At 42.7% G+C, this 19,295-nt stretch overlaps 1 protein-coding gene across 3 annotated transcripts in view; it reads left to right on the top strand.

Annotated features, from left to right (window-relative positions):
• Positions 1 to 10,082: 10,082 nt before the first annotated feature.
• LOC128695373 (uncharacterized) overlaps positions 10,083 to 19,295 on the top strand; it is a 193,561-nt gene continuing 184,348 nt past the window's right edge. For 2 of the 3 annotated variants that reach the window (XM_070095444.1, XM_070095445.1), the window contains exon 1: positions 10,083 to 10,398. The gene's annotated coding sequence lies outside the window, so the exon portion shown is untranslated. The remainder of the gene's footprint in view (positions 10,399 to 19,295) is intronic. The other variant, XM_070095446.1, reaches the window with a different exon arrangement.

Genomic DNA, 19,295 nt, shown 5'->3' with positions numbered 1-19,295 from the left:
ACCCTTTGTCTCCTACTCCTGTCCTTCAAGCAGAATGCCCTATCCATGTATTTAACCTGGCTATCCCCAACAACAACAATATTCTTACCTTCCTTGTCGTTCGTCGTGACGATCCCAGTAGTAGACTCACATTCGTCGGGTAGCACCGAGAATGCGTTGGAGGTTTCCACGGGAGTTTCCACAGCAGTCTCTTTCTTCTTCATCGTTTCTGGCTTTCCATTCGTCTTCTTGATCGTCAACTTCGTCGTCCCCTGCTGTCCAGCCACTGACCACGATCCCTTCTTGACCTGAGGACTCGAAACAGGAGGACTACTACGAATCCTCTTGTTTTCCTCGGTCAATCGCCGTATCTCCATCTTCGCTGCCTTCAATTCTTCCTTAAGTTGCTGGTAAAGTTGCTCGATGGAGGGCATCTTGGTTCAGTCCACGGGAGCAAACAAGACACTTCTTCACAGAGTTAAGTACAGGTCAGCACTCAAAGTACAGGTCCAAAAAGCACTCAAAGTACAGGTCGAAGACTCTTAAGTTACATTCACTTGTTAGACGAAGAATGAGGGGAGACCTGATCGAAGTGTATAAGTGGAAGATAGGTATTAATAAAGGGGATATTAACAAGGTCTTGAGGATATCTCTCCAAGAGAGAACCCGCAGTAATGGATTTAAATTAGATAAGTTTAGATTTAGAAAGGACATAGGAAAGTATTGGTTTGGAAATAGGGTAGTTAATGAGTGGAACAGTCTACCTAGTTGGGTTATTGAGGCTGGGACTTTGGGTAGTTTCAAATTTAGGTTGGATAAGTACATGAGTGAGAGGGGTTGGATTTGAGTGGGACTTGCACATCGGAGCTTGTTTCTTGGGTGGCATTGAAAATTGGGTTGGTCAAATGTTTGTTAGTGGGATGAATTGTAAAGGACCTGCCTAGTATGGGCCAACAGGCCTGCTGCAGTGTTCCTCCTTTCTTATGTTCTTATGTTCTTATTCATTAATTCCAAACATTTATTGTATGCTTTTGTTACATGCCCCTTTCTAGCTTGCAGAGATGCTTTCTTTGCTCTATATTCCATATGTTTGTCTTCTATATTAATTTCCTCATTTTCAGCCATGATGCAATGTATTAAATTCAACTTAATAACACTGATTATGTACTAAATTATGCACTTTATAAAGGTAAATAGTACAACTTACCTTTAAATAAATTCTAGCTACTTGAGCTTAGCAATTACATGTATAATATAAATTTTAAATGTACATTAATACAAACTTGGCTCACCAAAATTAATATTATACAAATTAATAAATCCTTGCCAAAATTTGGCATAGCAAAATTAATATACACATTAATAATTAGCTACACATGGCTTATCAATTACACATACACTGATATAAATCTTGGCCAGAATTGTCTTATCAAATTAGTATTATACAAATTAATATAAACTTAGCCAGACTTGAGCTTAGCTTATCAAAATTAATAGTGTAATTATTATAATCCACTACACATTAAGTAAATTTGTGAATTTAACATCCACCTCCTGTCATTTCACATATAATTATTAAGTAATTAACTAATTAATGACTTCACTAATTACCTCCGGTTCAAGAAGGACCAACGGGCAAATTAAATGTGGAAAATTGCATTTATCTGTATGTATAATTATATACATAACAATAAATGAGCATAGATAATTATTATTTATCAGTTAGACAAGTAGGAATTTGGGACACCTAGGTCGCAAAAATGTCCCCCTTCGATACCTACCACTGTCATATCCACAAGTTGCTCTGGACCTATTAATTAAATGAATTATACATCACCAGGAATTCTGGTAAATATATAAATTTGTGGATTGTATATTAAAAAATGATTATATATAAATTCACATATACATAACAGAAGAAAAATATACCTCAATATCACTCACCAATTTGACTGGATATTAAGTTGTATCATACTCAGAAAAACCTCACTAAATTTATGAAAACACTGGCCAGAATTATACACAAATCTAGAGAGCTTATCTGAGGTTCCTGGAGCTGTCTTGTCCAGTCGTCTGATATCTCAAGTTATGCTGGAATGCACATCCAACAATTTCGCCTCCTATTTGAGAGGTGTCAATCCAATTTTAACCTCTAGAGCACGAAAAATTCTTCCCATTATATTAACGTTGTATCCAATTCAAAACCAAGATGGCGAGTCTCCTCTGCGCAGACGCAGGCTTACCGTTTTCTATGACATAAATATTATTAAATACAGTATGGCCATCTATTTACATATAAATACTGAATTTCTGGAAAATATATACAGTATTTTCCACAATATGTGAGTTACATTCAGTGAGGGGGAGTATGTGTGAGTTACATTCAGTGAGGGGGAGTATGTGTGAGTTACATTCAGTGAGGGGAGTATGTGTGAGTTACATTCAATGAGGGGAGTATGTGTGAGTTACATTCAGTGATGATATGAGTTACACTAGTTAAATTTAATATCTTCATTAAGCACCTCATGCCCATCTTGTGGGTGGTAGTCAAAAGATTGGTTTAGAAAGACGAGTAAGCAAACACTGAGACATATTTATTAGAAAACGTTTCGGTCCTGGGACCTTGATCGCTTCAGAGGTACATAATGGGTCCAGGGACTGGGCCTCAGAGTTTTGATAGTTGGACAAGTTACAGTGATGATGAACTATCTGTATGTTTATATTTGGTCACAATCGTGATGAGTTATTTATGCAGACATGAATTAAGTCACACGCAAAAAAAAGAAAGAAAGTGGTAATGATTTATTTAAGAGTGAGCAAAGTCAGGGTATTTTTCCAGAATGGTTTGTAATATACCACAGTGCATAAAATACTTGGATATTTCTTGAACATTTCTGAGTTGCATACATAGCTCCGTTTTCTCACATAAGTACAAGTCTTACATACAAGTGACTACATACACAACCCCGTTTTCTATAGCGTTGCAGACATCATGAACTGAGATATTAATCATAATAATATTTTTACTTACTACAAGTACATGTACAAGGTATACAGACCATAGCTGACATACTACTACATAGAAAGCCCCTTGTTATGCTGAGCATTTCGGGCAAATTAGGTCTTTGTCCCAGGATGCCCCCCACACCAGTTGACTAACTCCCAGGTACCCATTTTAGTGATGGGAGAACATAGACAACCGGTGTAAAGAAACACGCCCAATGTTTCTATCCGCGCTGGGAATCGAATGCAGACACTCGCCGTGTGAAGCGAGAGCTTTAGCCACCAGGCCACTAATAGTACTGGCCATGTTGGATTAAGCAATGTTAAATCCTAATATCTTATCACCAATGTTTGCGCACAGTAATACTGTGTGGAAAAGGAAATGATAAGATTTGTTCAGATTTTTAGCCAGCTACTAAGGATAACAAAAGAAAGTCAGTGCGTCATCGAAGACTCTCCGTCTTATTTCCATTGGGGCCCTCTGATCTTGTCCCCCAGAATGCGACCCACAACAGTCGACTAACACCCAGGTACCTACTGACTGCTAAGTGAACAGGGACAGCAGTAAAGGGAATAACATTGCGGACCTAACAGGTAAAAATTCCCGATTTAAGTGGATTTTGCAAACGATTTTAAGTCACCATTAATGATGCTTCACTCAGAGCCGTCCATAAAAATTTTCCTCCCATCTATTCATTTATGCAATCGTGTTACAATAACACTTCAACAGTTCTTTCTGTTTAGTGAATACGAAATTAACTGATGGTAAAGTGCTCAAGAGGGTGACCTCTTCCTTCTCCTTTTCTGCCAAGTCATTAAGTCATAGGAAGAGTGTCCAGTAAGTTCAACATCTGCCTCTTGGATGATGGCACTCTAGCTGGCGCTACTGAATCTCTGCTAGAAGACATCAGGAAATAATAATAATCTTCCCCATATTTCCTTCACCCATTTCCATCCTTCCCCTTCATCATTTTTCCTTCCTTTTCTCTTACTATGGCTCTGTCATAGTTCGTCTACGCCTGGTCCATCTAGCCCTAGCAGGGCGCATGTCAAAGGAACCAAAGCAGCAGTAGTAGTAGGAGCAGGTCTTGAAACAGTAAGAGATAAATAGGTTTTGAAGTGATTAGTGTGCCAGCCTTGGGAGGAGGTGGTCAGGTCATCCCTCAAGCCTTGAGGGACTGACCACCTTTTACTAAGACTGACGGTCCGTAACGGATGTTATTTCCAGGAGACCATACCAGCTGTAGCAGGTCATGTGTTCAAGGGACTATAACATATGCAGCAGGTCTTGTGTCCACGGTTCCAAAGCAGCTGAAACAGATCTTGTGTCCACGGGATCACAGTAGCTGTAGCAGATTTTTTTTTTTCACAGGACCAAAGCAGCTGTAGCAAGTCAAGTGTTGTGTTCGCGGGACCATAGCAGCTATGGCAGCGAAGAGCATATAATACTTAAGTGTGTGTTGTCTACGAACAGAAGGAAAGATGGAGGCTAGGTTCCTTCACAACAGATGCCCAAGGAAGACGGGAGATATGGAGCAGAAAGCAGAAGGATATTCTGTGTATACATCAGAATGTCAAGACAAAACAATTAATAATGACATATACGCAAAGATGTCGGTAGGGAACTCATCAACTGATTTAAAGGCAGAATGACAACTACATAACCAGACCAAAAGAATGTACACGACTATACACATACAGAGATGCATTCAACGGCACAAATATATCTCACTGAGAAAACAATGCCGGTTTGGCAGGTTTCCACCAGTGTTCGTATGTCCCATAGCAAGTGTGTGGAAGTCGTGGTCAGGTAGAGAGTGTGGAACAAGTTAATGGCCGCCTGTTTGATGCAAGGACAAGCCTCCAGACAATCCTAATGAACCGCGTCTGCTCAATAATCATCAAACTGGCCTCCATGAGATGGTTGCCTTTCCAAGTGGCAGTTAAACCCGGGTTGATCAAGATATATAACCAGGAAGCCTAGTTACTCGACCCCCAGGCATTGTATTTACCATCACAGTGAACTGGATAGCACTTGTGGGAATACTGAAGTCCCATCAGGTTAATATATATTCCCAATGTTAATCTTCCTTCACGGAGGGCTCCTTTATGTTAGAGCTCTTGATTCAAGACATAGGAGCTACCTCACCTAATTATCTCCCATTGACTGATGCGGCACATAATGTAAACGTAGGTGGCAGCACACCCTGGGTTAGATGCCTCTAGGTGCCTAGCAAACTGGGTTAGATGCCTCTAGGTGCCTAGCACACCCTGGGTTAGATGCTTCTAAGTGTTTAGCACACCCTGGGCTAGATGCTTCTAGGTGTCTAGCACACCCTGAGTTAGATGCTTCTAGGTGTCTGGCACACCCTGGGCTAGATGCTACTAGGTGTCTGGCACACCCTGGGCTAGATGCTTCTAGGTGTCTGGCACACCCTGGGCTAGATGCCTCTAGGTGTCTAGCACACCCTGGTTAGATGCTTCTAGGTATCTAGCACTCCCTGGTTAGATGCTTCTAGGTGTCTAGCACACCCTGGTTAGATGCTTCTAGGTGTCTAGTGCACCCTGGTTAGATGCGTCTAGGTGTCTAGCGCACCCTGGATAGATGCTTCTAGGTGTCTAGCACACCCTATTTAGATGTTTCTAGGTGTCTAGCACACCCTGGTTAGACGCTTCTAGGTGTCTAGTGCACCCTGGTTAGATGCTTCTAGGTGTCTAGCACACCCTGGTTAGATGCTTCTAGGTGTCTAGCGCACCCTGGTTAGATGCCTCTAGGTGTCTAGCACATCCTGGTTAGATGCTTCTAGGTATCTAGCACTCCCTGGTTAGATGCTTCTAGGTGTCTAGCACACCCTGAGTTAGATGCTTCTAGATGTCTAGCACACCCTGGTTAGATGCTTCTAGGTGTTTAGTGCACCCTGGTTAGATGCTTCTAGGTGTCTAGCACACCCTGGTTAGATGCCTCTAGGTGTCTAGCGCACCCTGGTTAGATGCTTCTACGTGTCTAGCGCACCCTGGTTAGATGCTTCTACGTGTCTAGCACACCCTGGTTAGATGCTTCTACGTGTCTAGCGCACCCTGGTTAGATGCTTCTACGTGTCTAGCGCACCCTGGTTAGATGCTTCTACGTGTCTAGCGCACCCTGGTTAGATGCTTCTAGGTGTCTAGCACAGCCTGGTTAGATGCTTCTAGGTGTCCAGCACACCCTGGGTTAGACGTTTCTAAGTGTCTAGCACACCCTGGGTTAGATGTTTCTAAGTGTCTAGCGCACCCTGGTTAGATGCTTTTACGTGTCTAGCACACCCTGGTTAGATGCTTCTAGGTGTCTAGCACACTCTGGTTAGATGCTTCTAGGTGTCTAGCACACCCTGGGTTAGATATTTCTAAGTGTCTAGCACACCCTGGGTTAGATATTTCTAAGTGTCTAGCACACCCTGGGTTAGATGTTTCTAAGTGTCTAGCACACCCTGGGTTAGATGTTTCTAAGTGTCTAGCACACCCTGGGTTAGATATTTCTAAGTGTCTAGCACACCCTGGGTTAGATGTTTCTAAGTGTCTAGCACACCCTGGGTTAGATATTTCGAAGTGTCTAGCACACCCTGGGTTAGATGTTTCTAAGTGTCTAGCACACCCTGGGTTAGATATTTCTAAGTGTCTAGCACACCCTGGGTTAGATATTTCTAAGTGTCTAGCACACCCTGGGTTAGATATTTCTAAGTGTCTAGCACACCCTGGGTTAGATGTTTCTAAGTGTCTAGCGCACCCTGGTTAGATGCTTTTACGTGTCTAGCACACCCTGGTTAGATGCTTCTAGGTGTCTAGCACACTCTGGTTAGATGCTTCTAGGTGTCTAGCACACCCTGGGTTAGATGTTTCTAAGTGTCTAGCACACCCTGGGTTAGATATTTCTAAGTGTCTAGCACACCCTGGGTTAGATGTTTCTAAGTGTCTAGCACACCCTGGGTTAGATGTTTCTAAGTGTCTAGCACACCCTGGGTTAGATATTTCTAAGTGTCTAGCACACCCTGGGTTAGATGTTTCTAAGTGTCTAGCACACCCTGGGTTAGATATTTCTAAGTGTCTAGCACACCCTGGGTTAGATGTTTCTAAGTGTCTAGCACACCCTGGGTTAGATGTTTCTAAGTGTCTAGCACACCCTGGGTTAGATATTTCTAAGTGTCTAGCACACCCTGGGTTAGATGTTTCTAAGTGTCTAGCACACCCTGGGTTAGATATTTCTAAGTGTCTAGCACACCCTGGGTTAGATGTTTCTAAGTGTCTAGCACACCCTGGGTTAGATATTTCTAAGTGTCTAGCACACCCTGGGTTAGATATTTCTAAGTGTCTAGCACACCCTGGGTTAGATATTTCTAAGTGTCTAGCACACCCTGGGTTAGATATTTCTAAGTGTCTAGCACACCCTGGGTTAGATATTTCTAAGTGTCTAGCACACCCTGGGTTAGATGTTTCTAAGTGTCTAGCACACCCTGGGTTAGATGTTTCTAAGTGTCTAGCACACCCTGGGTTAGATGTTTCTAAGTGTCTAGCACACCCTGGGTTAGATGTTTCTAAGTGTCTAGCACACCCTGGGTTAGATGTTTCTAAGTGTCTAGCACACCCTGGGTTAGATGTTTCTAAGTGTCTAGCACACCCTGGGTTAGATGTTTCTAAGTGTCTAGCACACCCTGGGTTATGTAAGTGTAGGCGCCCAGGACACTCTGGGCTAAATATATTTTCCCGTAGAACTACCAGGAATGCTAATGGACTTTTTTCTTTTTACTTGAGTCGGTGGGTCCATTTGTCAGGAAGATAAACAAGGCAGCAACAAAAGCGAAGATAAAAGTGGCGAACCCTAGCGTGGTGCGAGGCTAACATTATCTTAGCTACTCTCTCCTCTCTTAGTTACACTTGCTTATCTTAGTTGACTTGTTTATCTTAGCTAAACTTGCTTAATTTAACTACACCTGATTATTTATTACATATCTTATATTTGCAGTCCTGTCAAATCCACTGAGTAATGAGTCAGTCGTCGTAATCATGTTTCTCTCCTGGTTCTCTCTCTTCAGTTATATTTGGTTTTCCTTATAGCTTTATCACCTTAGCTCAGTTATGTTCCAAATCATCGATTTTTTTCGAGATTTTAAACATGCCTGACTAGGTGTAGGGTCCATGTTGCTCATGACAATGTTATATAGTTTATGTCCACATTTAGCGACATTTTTGGGTTGGTGGTCAATCTCAGATCTTTCTCCTTGTACACGATATTTTTGTTTTCTCGTCTTCTAGTATATACTCCATCTCTGATCCCTCTCCAATTTACACGAGCTTGCACTGGTTTGGGTTGAACTCAAACACTTGTTTGACCAGTTTCGCAGCTGGAGTTTTACCTGGAGTTTACCTGGAGAGAGTTCCGGAGGTCAACGCCCCCGCGGCCCGGTCTGTGACCAGGCCTCCTGGTGGATCAGAGCCTGATCAACCAGGCTGTTACTGCTGGCTGCACGCAAACCAACGTACGAACCACAGCCCGGCTGATCAGGAACTGACTTTAGGTGCTTGTCCAAGTCTCTGCCTCCATCCTTATTGGTAAACAATGATATGTTGAATTCAGTTCCTTCTAGTTGGTCATTTATATATAGTGAAAACAGTAATATTCCTAGTAATGATCCTTGCGGTACCTCACTTGATATCCTATAGTATCACCCTACCCCCGGAACTCTCTCCAGGTAAACTCCAGGTAACATCATACTGTCCTGATCCGCTGTCACTCTACCTGGTGCCTTTGTTTTGGTTTTCTAACGTGCAAGTTTTGACGGGGTACTACTGTAAATTTGTGTAGAAAGCTCCGGTGGGATACTGCGTTAAACTTGTGAAATAAGCTCTAATGAGGTACTGTGTAAAATGTTTTTTTACACTTCAAGAATATGTTGCCAACCCATCCATATATTTCATATTTAATCTACGTTAATCCTTAATAGAATTCCAGCAGGTTCGTGAGGCAGAACTCCACTTTCTTAAATCTGTGCTATTTTCTGCAATACAGTCTCTTCTTTTTGGGTGTCCAACCATCCTCTTCCTGAACATCTCTTCTAATACACTGGACAGCATGCATGTCGGTGATACTGGCCTGTACTTGTAATTCAGCGCCTCTTTCCTGTCCAGTAATTATCCCCTCACTACGAACCTCTAGATCTTTGCTGGAAGCCCACACAGTGCTTCTGATCCTTGTTTCAGCATCCATGGTGATATATTGCCAGGTCATACGACTTTGTTTTTATCTACCGTAGTCTATGAATGCTCTCCAATTCTGATGGCGAATCTTCTGCCTCAGCTTCTCTTCCCCCGTTTATCTGCATCATTTCTGTCTCCTAAGAGAATACTTCCTTAATTCTATTTAGTTCCTTGTATAGCTCTTTGTCTTCACGAGTTCTGCTTCTCCTAATTGGTATTTTAAGAATATTTGCCGTCCTATGCGACTGTAGAAGCCTCGGTTGTGACTGATTGAAAGTGTGTGAGATGTGTGTGTGTGGTAATTTTTAGTTTAATATGTTTATTATACGTCCCATACCCCTCCTGTAACAATGGTGGGGGTTGATGTAGTGGTAAGGGTGAGGCAGTCGTAGGAGAGAGGCAGTGGTAAGAGAGAGGTTATGGTAGGAGAGAGGTAGTGGTAGGAGAGAAGTAGTGGTAGGAGAGGAGTAGTGGTAAGATAGTGGTAGGGGTGCGGTAGTGGAAGGGGTGAAATAGTGGCGGGGGTGAGGTAGTGGTAGGGATGAGATAATGCGCTAGGGTTGAGATGCGTGACATTAACAAGTGAGGAGCAAGACAGCGCCACTGTGGAGGCGGGAGATACTTCCATGGGTGTTGTCTCCACCTTACAAGGGCCCGGCAACCCCAACTTCAAAAACACATCCAAAAAATCACTCATTTCAGGCCTCCAGATGCTAGCGCAGAGACAAGGAACATTCGGATCAACCTCAGTGTACTCGCATAACATGCAACCTCTCCATTTAAGTAGAAAATTGCGTTTTTTGAGCGTAAAATAAGGGGAAATAGTGAGACATCTGGCAATAATGAGAGGTCGAGGGGAGGCGGTTGAAGAGTGGTGGCAGTTGTTGTGCGGACATTGCGGTGTATACACTCACCGCTCCCACTCCTACCACATAACCGGTTTTCCCACACTGGTTGGTGATCTCGCGGTTCTTAAGGGTGATTATGGCCTATGAGTGATGTGTTGGTAGCCGTGATTGTACGACAGGTGGGAGAAATTGCCTGTTGAAATGTGGCTCGTGGGGGATTGTACTGCTTCTGTTTTTTTTTAATATATGGTGATACAGTGACTAGGAGGAACACTATAGATAGTCAGGGGACTCTCACCGTAGCTGTGAGGGCAGCAGACGACGGTGCACCTGTTATCAGGTAGGTACACACGCTTCCGTTCACTCACTCACACACACACACACACACACACACACACACACACACACACACACACACACACACACACACACACACACACACACACACACACACACACACACACACACATACACACATACACACACATACATACACATACATACACATACATACACACGTACATACACGCAGACACATACACAGACACACATATACACATACACATATATATACACACATATACACACACATACACACATACACGCACACACATATACACACACATACACACACACATACACACACATACACACATACACACACACATACACACACATACACACTCATACACACACACACACATATACACACACATACACACACATACACACACACACACATACACACACACATACACACACATACACACACATACATACACACACATACACACACATACATACAAACACATACATACATACACGCAGACACATACACATACAGACACACACATACACAAACATATACACACATATACACACACACATATACACACACACACACATACACACATACACATACACACACATACACACACATACATACACACACATACATACACACATACATACAAACACATACATACATACACGCAGACACATACACACACATACACACAGACACACATACACAAACATATACACACATATACACGCACACACACACACATATACACACACACACACACACACACACACACACACACACACACACACACACACACACACACACACACACACACACACCTACACACACACACACACACACACACACACACACACACACACACACTTTAGGCAGGCTAAAAGTTAAAGATCTAAAGAATGATTGCAAGAGGTTAAAAAATCGAGTTAGAAATGAAGAGTGGAGGTGGAGTGTTTGGTGGTCCCGGAGAGAGAGGTGACATGATAACCATACTGAAAATTATGAGAATACACTAATTATATTCATGGGGAAGCGCTAAACTTACATGGGTCTTAGAGAGTCTGGGCAGTTATACTTTATTCCAGAAAGGCAGGGGCAGCTCCAGTTTTTCAGATCAAGAGCCCTTCACGGGCATCAAGTGCCTCATCCCCATGAAGGAAGATCAATGGGGTGGTCTGCTACTTTTACCTTTGATATACCTTTGATGAGTTTCGAATTTTTCTACTCCCGAAGCCCTGTCATGGGCCAAGCTCGTCGTCTGGTCAACCAGGCTGTTACTTTTGGTGGTGGCCTGCAGCCACACACATCCGTCACAGCCTGGTTAATCTGGGGACCGGGAACAGCACACCAAGAGCCTTCAAGGAAAGTGCCTTGATGTTGGTGAAGGGCTTTCCATCCAAGGAACTGACGTTTTCCCCTCACATTCCTTGGCCCAAACGATTAATTCCCATGCCCCCAGACAATAGACTATAGCTATAAACTAAGTAATAAGAGGTGCAGAAGGGATAATAGAAAGTATTCTTCACGGTGGTGGAAATACATTTGGTTGCGCACAGAGAACAGAGATGACCAGAAATAAAAATAATAGCGGCAGGTTAACCTGTAGCTCAATGGTGGAATGTTGAACTCACATCTAAAAGCTCCTAGGTTAGACTTACAGGCAGGGCCTGGATGCAAGGAAACAAGAAAATTCAGATCAGATGGCAGAACTTGGGAAAGACAAAATCAGAAAATATAGGCAGTCAAAACATCTGCACATACTATGCAAAAGGTATGTGCCTATATGGTAGAGCTTGCTGGAATAAACACAACAGAAAATGTGAGAAAGGGAAAGTGTCGCTTTGACAAAGAGTGCAGCAGGTACTTCCACCCAGTGATGTGTAAAGCTTCAACACAGTTCAGAGAATGTTATGACCTGAGCTGCTCAGGTCTATGACCTGAGCTGCTCAGGTCATCATGTAAAAGGGATATAGCGCTACAGAGAAAGGGAAAATGAAAAGCAATCTTTTTTAGATAGAAACGATCAGCTCATCAGGGCCGAATGCACAATCAAATGCAAAGTCAGTACTGGAGAAACCAGGGTATGTACACCAGGGGCCATACCAGGTAGTACACCACCAGTGGTACTAACGAAACACTGCTAAACAAAACATTCCAAATGGTAATTCCTGCTTCATATTTGCGAAATCAAATAAAAATGACAAAGTTAGTTATGTAAGTGGGCTCCTATCAGAAGCGAATGCCATATTTGGAGCATTTACAGAAACACACACAAGGGATGTTTTGGACGGAGAGATAAAGATAGAAAACTATAACATGTATAGATGTGATAGAATTAATAGGTCACAGGGAGGAGTAGGAATCTATGTAAAAGATACTTTCGGTTGCACAGAAGTGCTGAATTTTACGAATGATATAGTAAAAATCCTAGGCATTAAAGTTGAAAATAGGAATTTGGTAATTATCCTAGTATATAAACCACCATAAGCAGCTGAGGAATCCCCAGATCAGTTAAGGAAGATATATAGCTATCTGGATAGGCTAGAAAATCCCACGCCAAATATTTTAATCCTTCGAGATTTTAATCTCCCACATGTAAAATGGAAGATGGCGCAACGCAATGTTATACCAGAAGTATCTCCGGGAAGCACCCTGGCTCAACAGGTACATACCAGGGAACTAATGAGACTTTGTGAAAAGTACTCCTGGAACCAGCAGATAATTGATCCCGCTAGAAATGAAAATACCCTGGATTTGATATTCACAAACAACGAAGAACTAATCAGAGACATAACAGTTACGAAAATATACTCTGATCACATAGAAGTTCAAACAAGTATTAACTCAGGGTTAAGGAACTGAACCACCAATGTTAGAGACGGGATGTTCAGTAAGTTTAATTTTAACAACTACAGAATTGACTGGGAAAAAATAAACCAAGAGCTATCAGACATCCTGGGAATCAGACATGAGCACCCTAAATCCCCACCAGTGCCTAGAGAAGCTCAATACAGAAGTATACAAGGCATGTATGAAGCACGTACCATTGAGGAAACCCAGAAGATCAGACCTAGAGAAAGGGTAGATGGTATAGAAGAAAACGGGTTACTGAATTGCTTAAAAACACAGATATGCTGCAACAGAGGAGAGACAGTCTTAGCCGAGAGATCACTGAATTAGAACAAAAACTTAGGATGTCCTACCTAACAAGAAGTACAAAGGGCCATACAGGATATTGCAAGAAACCCAAAATATTTCTATTCTTACGCAAAATCCAAGCTAAGAACTACCTGTAGAATTGGACCATTATTGAGAGATTCGTATACTGATGATGAACAGAAAATGAGTGAAATCCTAAAAGAACAGTGTGAGTCGGTGTTCAGCAACCCACTAAATGACAGTAAGGTAAAAAATGCAGAAAAATTTTTCACTCCAGCAAAAGGCTGCGCAGACCAACTGACATTAGTACAAACTGCACAGATTTCGAAAAAGAAATGGATAACATGCCAACTCACTCAGCACCTGGACCAGATTCACGGAATGCCCTATTTATAAAGAATTGCAAATTACCATTAGCACGAGCCCTCAGTGTTCTTGGGAGAAATAGCCTAGATCTAGGTGAAATACCGGAGGCCTTAAAGAGTGCAAACATATCTCCTTTGCATTAAGGAGGTAGTAGAGCACTAGCTAAAAATTACATCATAAAAATATTCGAAAGAGTAATGAGACAGCAGATTACAAATTTCATGGACCAGCACAACCAGCATAACCCGAACCAGCATGGTTTTAGAGCACGACGATCATGCCTGTCACAGTTGCTGAACCACTTTGACAGAATTACAGAGGCGATGGAAGACGACCAAAACGCAGATGTGATTTACAGAGATTTTGCAAAGGCGTTAGACAAATGCGATCATGGAGTGATAGCGCACAAAATGAAGGCCATGTGCATTACGGGGAAGGTAGGCAGATGGGTTTTCGGGTTCCTAACACACACAACACAAAAAGAAGTAGTAAACAGAGCAAGATTCAGCATTAGTGAGGTAAAAAGCTCAGTGCCCCAAAGACCTGGAAATAATTATGTCAGCTAAACTTTCTTTTAATGACCATAATAAAACAAAGATCACGATAGCCAAGAAGATGACGAGGTGGGTATTGAGAACTTTCAAAACAAGGGAAATAATGCCGATGGTGATACTCTTCAAATCGCTAGTGCTCCCTCATTTAGAATACTGCTCAGTGCTGACGGCCCCGTTCAAGCAGGTGAAATATCAGAGCTGGAACAATTACAGAGATCGTTTACAGCTTACAGTGAGTCAGTAAAGCACCTAAATTACTGGGAACGCCTTCAGGTCTTGAACATGTACTCATTGGAGCCAAGGAGAGAAAGATACATGGTAATATATACCTGGAAAGTACTCTAGGGCCTGGTCCCCAAACTGCACACTGCCATAACAACATTAGAGTGAGAGATATGGGAAGAAGTGCAAAATAAATCCAGTGAGGAGCAGGGGTGCGGTGGGGACAATAAGGAAACACTGTATCAACATTCGGGGTCCCAGACTATTCAACATCTTACCAGAAGTGATGAATGGTTTGAAAAACCGACAAGTTGAAGATTGAGACACTTATGCAACATATGGGAATCTTTATTCAGGAAACGTTTCGCCACACAGTGGTTTCATCAGTCCAATACAAAGCAGAAAGGTATAAGTAGAGGAGGAGTTCGAGGTAATCAGTCCCTCAGCCTGGAGTCGATGTGTTCAGTCCATCAGTCTTGTAGAATGTACAGCATAGGAACGAACAAATTCAGGTAAGATCCCAATGGGATGAGCGGGGAAGACGGGACAGACGAAGAACAGCGCTGGAGAGGAGTGTTCTTAGTTGTAGAAATAGAGCCAGGGCTTAACCCAGCAGCTGAGGCGATCGTGGGATAGAGCTGGAGAGGTCAGGACTTGGCTGAGGATGTGGACGACGTGGGCAAGCTGTGCAGGCTGCATCATGGTGGTTGATCTGTAGATCTGGTCGGCGATTGTTGCTGGAGATCGGCGGGAAGCGGGGTGGAGAGGGAAGCATGCTTCAGTATGATTGGTTATTAAGTATGCAGAGAGGAGACAGGATCAGCGTTGATTGGTGGTACAACGTAGGGCCGTAGTCGTGGCTTATATACTGTAGTCAGGTGAGGCGAAGCAGGAGGAGGCGGGGTCATAGTGGTACCATCCACTAGTCGAAGTAGGTCTTCAGCCTGGAGTCGATGTGTTCAGTCCATCAATCTTGTAGAATGTACAGCATAGGGCCGTCCCTGCAGGCTGAGGGACTGATTACCTCGAACTCCTCCTCTACTTACACCTTTCTGCTTTATATTGGACTGATGAAGCCACTGTGTGCCGAAACGTTTCCTGAATAAAGATTCCCATATGCTGCATAAGTGTCTCAATCTTCATCTTACCAGAAGATATCAGAGACACTGCTGGAACAAGTGTAGAAGCCTTCAAGAGGAAACTGGACAAGTATCTTCACCAGGTGCCAGATCAACCAGGCTGTGATGGATATGTGGGGTAGCGGGCCTCCAGCAGCAACAGCCTGGTTGACCATGCAAGCACCAGACGAGCCTGGCCCATGGCCGGGCTCCGAGAGTAGTGAAACTCTCGAAACTCTTCAAAGGTATATCAAAGGTATAAAGGTAAGGGCGAGACTCAGGCTTAAGAGTGTTTTGGGTCCCAGGGAATTAGAATTCACGTTTAAAATACACGTTTTTTTTAGTTCATCATGTTACTAATATACAAAAATTAGAAAGCCCATAGGATACACATCAACTTAGTTAAAGCGGACCTTTGTAATGAGCTGGGGTTGGGTAATAACTCTTAGCGAGTAAATTTATCTATTAAAAAAAAATATGGGACACCACATGACCCTTTTACCCCACGACGCTGTGAGGGACTTAATCCAAGGAATTAGACCAACTTTCCCTTTCTTGGATCAAACCAAACTGCCTCCCATTTCCCAGGCATGTATGACTCCTACTGGTTTAGCGCTCCCCATGAATGTAATAATAATAATAATGTAGTTACAAATGGGTAAAAGTTATTAGGTTTCTCCCCAAAGCACAAGACGACCAATACAGGAGAATAAAAGCAACAGAAGAACAGTAGCAGGTCGCAGAGGAAACAGCGCAGAAAGCGAATGGAACGAATCTACAAATCATAAGACTAATCAAAAAAGAAAAAGACTGGGAGAATTGGGAATCAGACACAGTAGTAGTAACATGGAGAGAGAAGCTGCTGGAGGCAGTAATGAGCAACCTGATAAGCCGACATGTTAACTACACCACAAGGATGCGAGGGGGAAGGATGAACTAATAAGACTGTATCTGGATGTTTTCCTAAGAGGAATGAGGATATCATATACAAGGGAACTCGTAGTTAAAAGAGAAAGCAGATGAATAAATGCTGACAACTTGGAAAGGAATAATTACATTCATTTAGGACATCTTTATGGAAGACGTAATCAAGGTCCAGTGCCCGAAACGTCTTCAATAAAGGTGTCCTATGTGAGTTCATTTCTGTCCGTTTCCCCCAGGAAACTTGTGTAAACATTGACCACATGTTTGGTCAAGTACTGGGCCGCGGGGGCGTTGACCCCCGGAACACCCTCCAGGTAGACTGTCCAACTCGACCACCTACTGGAGGTGGAGGTGAAGAGAAGCGAGAGTGGAAAGATATAGCAAGAAAAAACCAAGAGTAAAAGAAAAGTAATTACATAGGCATGAAAAAGTTCCTGAGTGAAGTTTTGTGGGAGAGAAATGGAATATAAGACAATATACGAGATGACACAATGGTTACCAAGATATGCCAAGAAGCTATGAACTCATCTGTGCTAGCAAACAAAGAAAATATGAATAGCGTTAGCATGGGTCAATGAATTTCAATGAAGCAAAGACTACGATTTAAAGAACATGAATAAGATGAGAGAAAACTAAAAAGAAGAGCTAGGAATTAGTATATTACGATGAAGATTCTATATTAACCGGGAGAGTTTAGTAACCCAAGACAACTTAAAAACATTCAAGCAGTGTGACTTGTTTCCATCGGGATCCTTTAGTTCTCTTCCTCATCAGCTGTAAGCAAACATGAACCACGTCTTCACTCATCTGTGATCAGTTTCCAGAGTTTGTTTACCCTAGCAGCTCGGCCCGTGGCCAGGCTTTTCTGTTCAATGCCTGTTCAGTCACGCTGTTGCTATCCTTCTGGCCCACATATTCATCACAGCCTGGTTGGTCTGGCATTTGGCTGAGGTGGTAATCCAGTTTCCCTATCCTGGGTTTGAAGTCGGGTCCTTCAGTTGTGAACCGATGACACTACCACTCTAGCCACGAAATATATAGAAACGACAACAGCAAAGGCTAAAACATCCTTCGGTACCGTATGACCCACACAGGTTTAGTGCTTAGTTTTTAATATAATAATAATAAATAGAAACCAGGCTAATGTATAGCTGCAGACAACAGAAGACGACGTAAAAGACTATTAAGGAGGACGGGGAGACTTTACCAAGTATGGCAGAGAGGTAAGCTGAGAATTAAATAAAAGATTGAAAGAGGTGTTTACAGGAGTTGGGGAAGATTCCAGGAGATAAAAAAAGGGGGGGGGAACGCGAGCAGCAAAGATTAGAGGAAATTAAAACAGCAAATGAGGAAGTAAGATGATTGCTAAGGAAATTAGATGTAATGAAAGCAATGAGACCAAACAGGATACCACATTGGATAGTGTGGGAAGAAGCAGTGAATTTGCGTGACCACCTGGGAAGAAATAAAAGTCGATAGATACAGGACAGCTGCCAGACAGCTGGAAAACTGAAAAGGTAATCTAAATATACACGGAGGGAAACAGACAGGAAACGCTAAACTATAGTTTTACGGACTAGTATACTGCTAAAGCACTAGGAATGAAACTTAGGAAGAGAAGGATGGCAAGACTAAGAATGCCTTTGACACTACCGCACAAGAGACATACAAACTGGAAGAGCAGGCAGGAGCACAAGAAAGGTGCTCAAGTTAATACAGGAATACCTAGAGAATAGAAGACAAACGATGACGGTAAGGAAGTGGTATATACCTTAGTAATAGATACCGACAAATTGGTTTAAAAAGGCTAGGAGTGAATACAGGTGTTTCCTCAACAATCAGTTCTTGGCCCCCTGCTGTTCCTGATATACATAAATGACCTGCTTGAGAAGAGTGCATCATGTATCACTGTTCGTACGTGATGTGCACTTAATGGAGAAGATAACCGAAAGGTCAGAGGGAGGCTTGAAGATGACTTTAGCAGACTGCAAGAATTGTCAGGAAGACGACTTTTGACCAGTTAAGAGTAATGAGAATGGAAGTTGGTGTGGGAAGACCAGAAGCAAAATGCAACTGCAGACAATACACAAGAACCCTTAACAAAGATTCATTTAGAACATATACATGTTATGTTGGATCCGTTGGGAGTATAGTGTGCCTGCGTGTATAAAAAGAGAAAGTCGTAAAGTTTGTAAGAAGGACTAGTGCAGAACTTAGGGAAATTCGTTACGAGGAGGATTCTAACCTATCTAGCAACGCTAGATGAAATAATCTTGACATATAAAATACTCTCAAGGTGGATAAGAGGGCCAGCCAGGGAGACACATGTGAGGCTAAGAGGGCCAGCCAGGGAGACACATGTGAGGCTAAGAGGGCCAGCCAGGGAGACACATGTGAGGCTAAGAGGGCCAGCCAGGGAGACACGTGAGGCTAAGAGGGCCAGCCAGGGAGACACATGTGAGGCTAAATGGGCCAGCCAGGGAGACACATGTGAGGCTAAATGGGCCAGCCAGGGAGACACATGTGAGGCTAAGAGGACCAGTCAGAGAGACACATGTGAGGCTAAGAG

The sequence above is a fragment of the Cherax quadricarinatus genome, chromosome 50 (genome assembly GCF_038502225.1).
Source record: "Cherax quadricarinatus isolate ZL_2023a chromosome 50, ASM3850222v1, whole genome shotgun sequence".
Taxonomy (NCBI): domain Eukaryota; kingdom Metazoa; phylum Arthropoda; class Malacostraca; order Decapoda; family Parastacidae; genus Cherax; species Cherax quadricarinatus.
Note: the sequence above shows the minus strand (reverse complement) of the source record. Positions and strands in the feature narration are given on the sequence as shown.